Raw genomic sequence first — 8,013 nt, 5'->3', positions numbered from 1 at the left:
AATCCGCGTTATTGCAGTAACATTGGCAGCCAAGTGCTTAATCATTGTGTCACAAAGGCTCCTTAACTTAGTGGTAAGCTCACAAAATTTGGCATCAGACAAACCTGAGTTTAAATTCCAAATATTTACTGTTGGCAAGGTACGTAATTGCATCAGGAAAAAAATACATGAGCACCATAAATGCACCAATCTTATAGGGTTTTTGAGGGGAGTAAGTGAGATAACCCACATAGAGCTATAAGGAATAGTTAAGACCTCAATGAATATTAGCTATTATTATACTTACCACTATCTTTGAATGCTAAATGCCTACTGGATGCCGTGCTAGGCATTTACCCACATCATTTTTTTTAGTCTTCACAATAATCCCCACGTTATTATAAATCATGTTAATATTTGAGAAACCAGGCTCAATTTGTTAAATAATTTTCTCAACGATTATTAGTAAATGTCGGGACTACAGTTTAAATATGGGTCTATTTGACTCAAAAATAATTGGGATTTTTCACTACACAAGGCTGAATTAAGTTTCAAGGGAGCCATAAAACTTATCTCAAAATGAAGGAATACTTAAGTATGGATTAATTTATTAGGTATTAAAATTCAGTTAGCAGTGGTGGCTCAGTGGTAGAATTCTTGCCTTCCATGTGGGAGACTGGGGTTTGATTCCGGCCACTACACCTCATGTACAGCCACCACCCGTCTGTCATTGGAGGCTTACATGTTGCTATGATGCTGAACAGGCTTCAGCAGAGCTTCCAGACCACGACAGACTAGGAAGAAAGGCCTGGCATTGTACTTCCAAAAATCAGCCAAAGAAAACCCTGTAGACCAGAACAGTCCAATCCCACTATTCGTGGGGTCTCTGGGAGATGGGGGCTGACAGCTAACGACAACACAGTTCAGTTTCTGTCTAAATATTTATTTTTGCTGCTGTGTTACTTTAATAAAAGATATACTTTTTAAAAATACATGACATTTTGAAACAGCTTCTATCAATGGAAAACTAGAAGATGAAAGAAAGAAATAAACCTCATGACATAATAAATAAGCCAAGTGAATACAAACCTCCTCTTTAAGATATATTTTATTGTAGCATATTTAAAATATGAAGAAGATATTGAGAATAATATCATCAACACTCATGCACTTACACCAATATTTAACAATATCGAGACTTTTCTGTATATTTTGAAGAAATAAAGCGTTACTGATTGGGTTGAAGCATTGTAAATCCTGCTCTTCTCCTTCCCTTGAGGTAACCCTTGTTCTCAGAGTCATGTGTATCCTTCTCATCCATGTTTCCCTTTGTAGAAATGTTGTTGTTCTTGGGTGCCGGAGAGTCGATTTTGGCTGATAATGACCCCATATGACAGAATAGAACTGCTCCATAGGGTTTCCTGGGCTGTAAGCTTTATGGAAGCAGATAGCAAGGTCTTTCTTCCATGCAGCTGGGTGACTTCAAAACGCTAACCTTTCCATTAGCAGCCAAGAGCTTAGCTGTTGTGCCTCCAGGGAACTTCTTTGTAGAAATAAACAATATATAATATTGTTTCCTTGATTTTAAATTCCCAGAAACCGTATCATATTGTACACATTCTGCAATTTGCTTTCCTTTGCTCAACATAATTGTATGATTAATATATCCTTATATATAATTCTAGTGTATTCATTTTACTGTATTATAATATTCATACAATAAGGTAGTATGTTCATACATTATGCTGAAACTTAATTTATCCAGTAGGGATCCTTAAATTTCTATTTAGTTTTCCTGTGACCTGTGGTGAGTTGGGGAGTATATGGGAATGTAAAGGAAACTCAATTGACCTAGAGTTAACAAATAAAATTGGATGGAGGGTACATAGGGGTTCATTATTGTACTCTCTGTACTATTGTTTATGTTTGAATTTCCAAAGTAAAAAGTTTTTTTAATTAAATAATCTGTATTTTCAGTAGCCATATATAATCACCAATCACCACTTGTAACTTTTTAGCAAGTTTTTTTCTGAGCATGAATGTATATAAATATATACACATAATATATACACATAATTCAAATATAAGTCTTTTTTTAAAGAAGTAATTCTATACATACTGTTCTTATTCTGTTATTTGCACTTAATGATACATTACAAGTATTTTGGATGTCATTAAATACTCTTCTCCATTATTATTTTAATGGCTTCAAAAGGCCCTAGTAGATGCATACATAGCATCTTTTTTTTTACTGTATTTACTATTTCTCTATTGTTGGTCATTTGTATTATTCTATTAGGTTATTATTATAAGTAGAGCAGCACTGAACTTGCTCATGTGTTGATTTTTTAAAATTATAATTTATTTAGGAAACATTTTAGTTTTTCTGAAATAAAAGACACAAAATGTTTAAGATTCTTGACATTTCTTGTCATAGTGTCTTTGCACTTATTTATTCTCTGCCCAGCAGTATGTGACAATCCTCATTTAGCACTTCTCCTTTAGCAATAGATAATATCAACTTAAAAAATTATGGTTAGGCCAGATGTGATGTCTCGTGTTCCCAGCTTTGTTCTATCAGCTGCGCGGGGATATTTAAATCAAATACACAAAGAGCTGTTAATTATTAATAAAATGATTTTTTTTAATTTTGAAAATAAGATAATTCTTGAACACTGTAAATAATAGCATAACAAAAGTAGTAATTGTTGCTATTATTAGCTGTGGTCAAGTTGTTCCAACTTACGGTGACCTTATGTGTAACAGAGTGAAACGTTGTCCTGTCCTGCGTCATATTCATGGTCCTGTTGCTATGTTTGAGTTCGTTGTTGCGGCTACTTTGTCAGTCCATCTCATTGAGGGTTTTCCTCGTTTTCGCTGACCCTCCACTTTACCAAACACAGTATCCTTTTCTAACACTTACTGAGTACTTACAATATACTAGGCGGTGTACTTAGCAGTTAAATATGCATTAACTCATGTAATCTTCACAATACTTCCCCGAGCTACATACTGTTATGTTTTCTATTTTGCAGATGAGGCAAATGAGGCACAAACAGGGTGAGTGACTTGCTAAAGATCACAGAGTAAATAGTTAACAGCAGAGCTTCAATTTGAACCCGGGCAATCTCACCTCGGATAAAGTCTCAAATTATATCTACAAAACTATAAAACTGGAAAATAGAAAGATGTACTAGTATACTAAACTTTTTATTTCACCCAGTTATAAGCTAGTAGGTGATTTTATTCTTGCCAATGACAATTAGAAAAAAAAAGTCAAAGTTATATTTTATTTTACAAGTGGCTACTTATTAGTATCAACTTGGAGAATAAAAATTAGACGCAATTTTTCAGAAATGTTAAGGAGTTGCTATGAAAGAAAACATATCCTACGCAGCTGGGGGCAGAATCAAAAGAGACAGTAATGAAGCATCAAAAATAGTAAGTACTAAAAATAACTAAACATATCAATTCTGAAAATAGATGTATAAGACTGGTAATTATTTAGTAAATGGCAAAAAAAAATCTCAGCTTGGTCAAGAAAACAAATGTGAACTATATATTTTAACAGAAATATTACTAAAGCAAAATCACAGAACATTTTAAAAAAAGGCAAAGATCAAGCTGGCAAGAAGAGAAATGTCAAAGAGCCAAAGACACAAACACACCAAAAAGAAAAGAGATAACAATCATAAACATCAATGGATGAAACTAAATGGTATAGAAATATGGAACATAAAAATATTAGAAAAATAAGCAGAAATTGATAGACACATAGCTGTAGGAGACATTGTACCTCAATCAGTCTTTGATGCACGACCGACCAAAAAAATAAATAAACAACTAGTATGGTCTATCTAATTAAGATACTTTATAGAATAACATTTAAAATATATGACATGTTTAAATTAAGCTTTGTAATTTCTTAAATTAAAAATCAAGATGAAGGGAACAATTATGGACTAGACATGAGCTGGGTTCTGTGCTCATTAAATTATTTAACCCCCAGGAGGCAGATCCTCAATTCAAAGATGCAAAATTGAAGTTGGAGAGACTTTACCAAGGTAAATAGCAAAGCTTGGGTTTGAACTTGTGTTTGTCTGCCACCAAATTTTAAACTCAGACATTCAGATATGCAAGCAGAGTAGGAAGAGATGCTAGTTTATAACTGAAGCATAGAAGGAACTCAGCATTTATTTCCACTTACAAGTGGCAATCTTATTTAGTCTTCACTTTCATCTCTTTACCTTGAGAAAAACAGCCTTTCTCATCTTAAGTTTGCTCTTCAATTCCACCTACTGAGCTGCTTCCTTAGTATGCTTTGTCAAGCTTCCTTATACCTATACTTCCACATACATAATTCACACTCCAGGTTACCATTTCCCATCCCACCCTCACTGATATCCACTGATGTCCAGAGAGTGTCCAGTTGTCCATCCATAAAATGGAGGGAAGAATGCTCTACAAGTTGAAACAAATTATACATATAAATCACATAGTATAATGCCTGAAAAACGAAAGCTCTCAATGCTGCTAATTTTTATTAGTATCATTAAACTTATGATTCAATCCCAAATTTCCTACCTACACATTTTTTACTCTCTACTAAAACAAATTTATTTTTGGTCTTTATTACTCATTTTTAAGTGAGTACCTTTTCTTCCTACCTGCTTTTTCTAGCTACTTGCAAGTGACTGAATATTATCAAATTCAATTCAGCATTATCCCCCATTGTTTTCTTTCTCTCAAACATTCTAAGGAATACTGCATGAATTATAGTTTATGAAAACAAAATAATACTGTGAAAACATCATTCCATTCAGTACGTTTAGCTCTACGTCATCCCTTTTGATGGTCCCATTACTTCCCACTGTATCGTAATTTATTTAATCACTCTCTACTGACAGATATTGGTTCATTGCCATTTTTTCATTTTTATAAACAACACTGCATTGTATATCCTTATAATATAATAATAGGCACAATTTGATCTTATTTTTAAAATATCAAGCACACACATACATATATACAGGTATCTGAAAGAAGATAAATCAAATGAATAGGCTTTTAAGTGTTTTCTACCTTCCTACTTGTTTTTTTGTTTGTTTGGTTGGTTGATTGGTTTGGCTTTGCCAAGAATGTATTAATTTAATATACAGGAAAAAAGTATTTTCTTTTTGAAATAAAAACAGATTTTGTAATCCCATATCAGAGAAAGGCTACACGACTTTTAGAAATGCAGGTCTAATTGAAAATCGATTCCTTCTTGAGTGAATATGCAATTAATTAGCTGCTTTTTTTTGAGAGGTAAATCATGCAAATTATGTCTGTGCAAATCATGGTATTTATCAAAAGGACTAATTTGTGAAAGGTTATCAAACACCAAAGTATGTATTTCATTGAATCTAAGATGCCATTGATTAGAAGTTGCACCATTATTTTATGTACCGCTAAGAAATAAGGGTGCAACTTCTAATCAGTGGCATCTTAGTACCACTAGGAAATAAGAGGAAGTTTGGTGGCACAGCAGTTTATCACTCGTCTGCTAATGGAAGGCTGAACACACCAGCTGTTCTGTGGGAAAAAGATGCCCATAAAGATTCCAAACTCACTGGCCTTTAGTCAAGTCCAACTTATAGTGACACTAGGACAGAGTAGAACTGTCCCATAGAGTATATAATCTATAGGTTCACCATGAGTCAGAATCGACTCAACAGCAATGGGTTTTATTTTTTTTTAAATATAATAATTTAGAGTTAGATCATAGGTATATAGGAGATATTAGAGAAGCAGAGAGGAGTCCCTAGGTGGTGCAAATGATTAAATGCTGGACTACTAACTGAAAGATTGGTGGCTCGAACCCTGTGGAGTGCCGTTCTACTCTGCAGCACATGGGGTTGCCGTGAGTAAGAATTGACTGGACAGCAAAGGGTCTGATTTGGCGTTTCTTACATTTGGAAGACAGCTTCCTGGCCAAACAACTGGAAGAGATTCATACTTGTGTGCATTCCCAAGAAAGATGATCTAACAGAATGTAACAGAATTATCAAATAATATCATTAATACCACACACAAGAAAAATTTTGCTGAAGATTGTTCAAAAGCAGTTCTAGCAGTACATTGACAAGGAACTACCAGAAATTAAAGCTGGACTCAGAAGAGGACGTGCAACAAGGGATATCATTGCTGATGTCAGATGGATCTTGGTTGAAAGCAGAGAATACCAGAAAGATGTTTACCTGTGTTTTATTGACTATGCAAAGGCATTTAACTGTGTGGACCATAACAAATTATGGATAACATTGCAAAGAATGGGAATACCAGAACACTTAATTGTGCTCATGAGGAAACTGTACTTGGACCAAGAGACAGTTGTTTGAACAGAACAAGGGGATACTGCATGGTTTAAAGTCAGGAAAGATGGGTGTCAGGCTTGCATCCTTTCACCATACTTATTCAGTCTTTTGCTGAGCAAATAATCTGAGAAACAACTGTATGAGGGACGTGGCGTCAGGATCAGAGGAAGACTCATTAACAACCTGCAATGTGCAGATGGCAAAACCTTGCCTGCTGAAATGGAAGAGAACTTGAAGCACTTACGGATGAAGATCAAAGACTATAGCCTTCAGTATGAATTACACTTCAACACAAAGAAAACAAAAATCCTCACAACTGGACCAATAAGCAACATCATGACAAATGGAGAAAAGATTGAAGTTGTCAAGGATTTCATTTTACTTGGATCCACAATCAACGCCATGGGAGCAGCAGTCAAGAATTCAAAGGATGTATTGCATCGGGCAAATCTGCTGAAAAGATCTCTTTAAAGTGTCAAAAAGCAAAGATGTCACTTTGAGGACTAAGGTGTGCCTGATCCAAGCCATGGTGTTTTCAATTGCCTCATATGCATGCGAAAGCTGAACAATAAATAAGGAAGATCCAAGAAGAATTGATGCCTTTGAATTATGGTATTGTTGAAGAATATTGAATATGCCCTGGACTGCCAGAAGGAACAAATCTGTCTCGGAAGAAGTACAGCCAGAACGCTCCTTAGAAGAGAAGATGGCGAGACTTCGTCTTACATACTTTGGACATGTTATCTAGAGGGACCAGTCCCTGGACAAGGACATCATGCTTGGTAAAGTGGAGGGTCAGCAAAAAAGAGGAAGACCTTCAATGAGATGGATTGACACAATGGCTGCAACAATGGGCTCAAGCATAAGAAAGACTGTGAGGATGGTGCGGGACCGAGCAGTGTTTTGTTCTTTTCTACATAGGGTCGCTATTAGTCAGAACTGACTCGACGGCACCTAACAACAACATAGAAACAGAGAGGCTAGCACCATTATTAATTGGGGAGGAGAAGATTGGGGATTGTAGATGAGGAGGATGCACATCACCTGCCCTTGCAAATGAGTTTTTTCTCCAGATAAATAGAGACCCAGTACTGTCCCAGCCTGGTTCTCTGGTCCCAGCTCCTAACACCCTTTCCTTCCTAAACATGTGCCTCCAATGTAGTAAAAGATGCCATTTCAGTCTTGGCTCCAAAAATTAGAGAAACAGTTATTTAAAAGGCTTCTGAGGAATTTAGAAACTACAGTGGAGTGCCTCTGAAGCTGAAGTGAGAATCTAAAATCAGTGTAAAAGTTTAGAAAAAAGAGTAGCATATAGTCAAAACGGCCCTGGAAAAAAATTTTAAGTCTCCACTAAATTACAAGGACTTGGGCACTTGAAGATCAAAAGACATGATTTTTTTTTTCTTTCATTGTTCTGTATATTTCAGGTGATGACTGTTTTCCTCCTTTCATTTGAGGTTAAGTCCATGGGAAGGCAACTGAGAAGATACAGATGTTCTCTCTCTGTCTCTCTTTTTCTCTCTCTCTCCAGTCTCATAGTTGAATCTAAGTCAATAGCCAAATGAGACTCCACTCCATTCACTTGCAGAATTTAAATCAAGTAATTTAACATATTTAAATAATTTAAAGCGGGTATACTTAAAGAAGTAATTGCTATTGAAGACAAATGAAAATAACT

Source organism: Trichechus manatus, unplaced genomic scaffold, assembly GCF_000243295.1.
Source record: "Trichechus manatus latirostris isolate Lorelei unplaced genomic scaffold, TriManLat1.0 scaffold00186, whole genome shotgun sequence".
Classification (NCBI taxonomy): Eukaryota; Metazoa; Chordata; class Mammalia; order Sirenia; family Trichechidae; genus Trichechus; species Trichechus manatus.
This window is presented reverse-complemented; position numbering follows the sequence as displayed.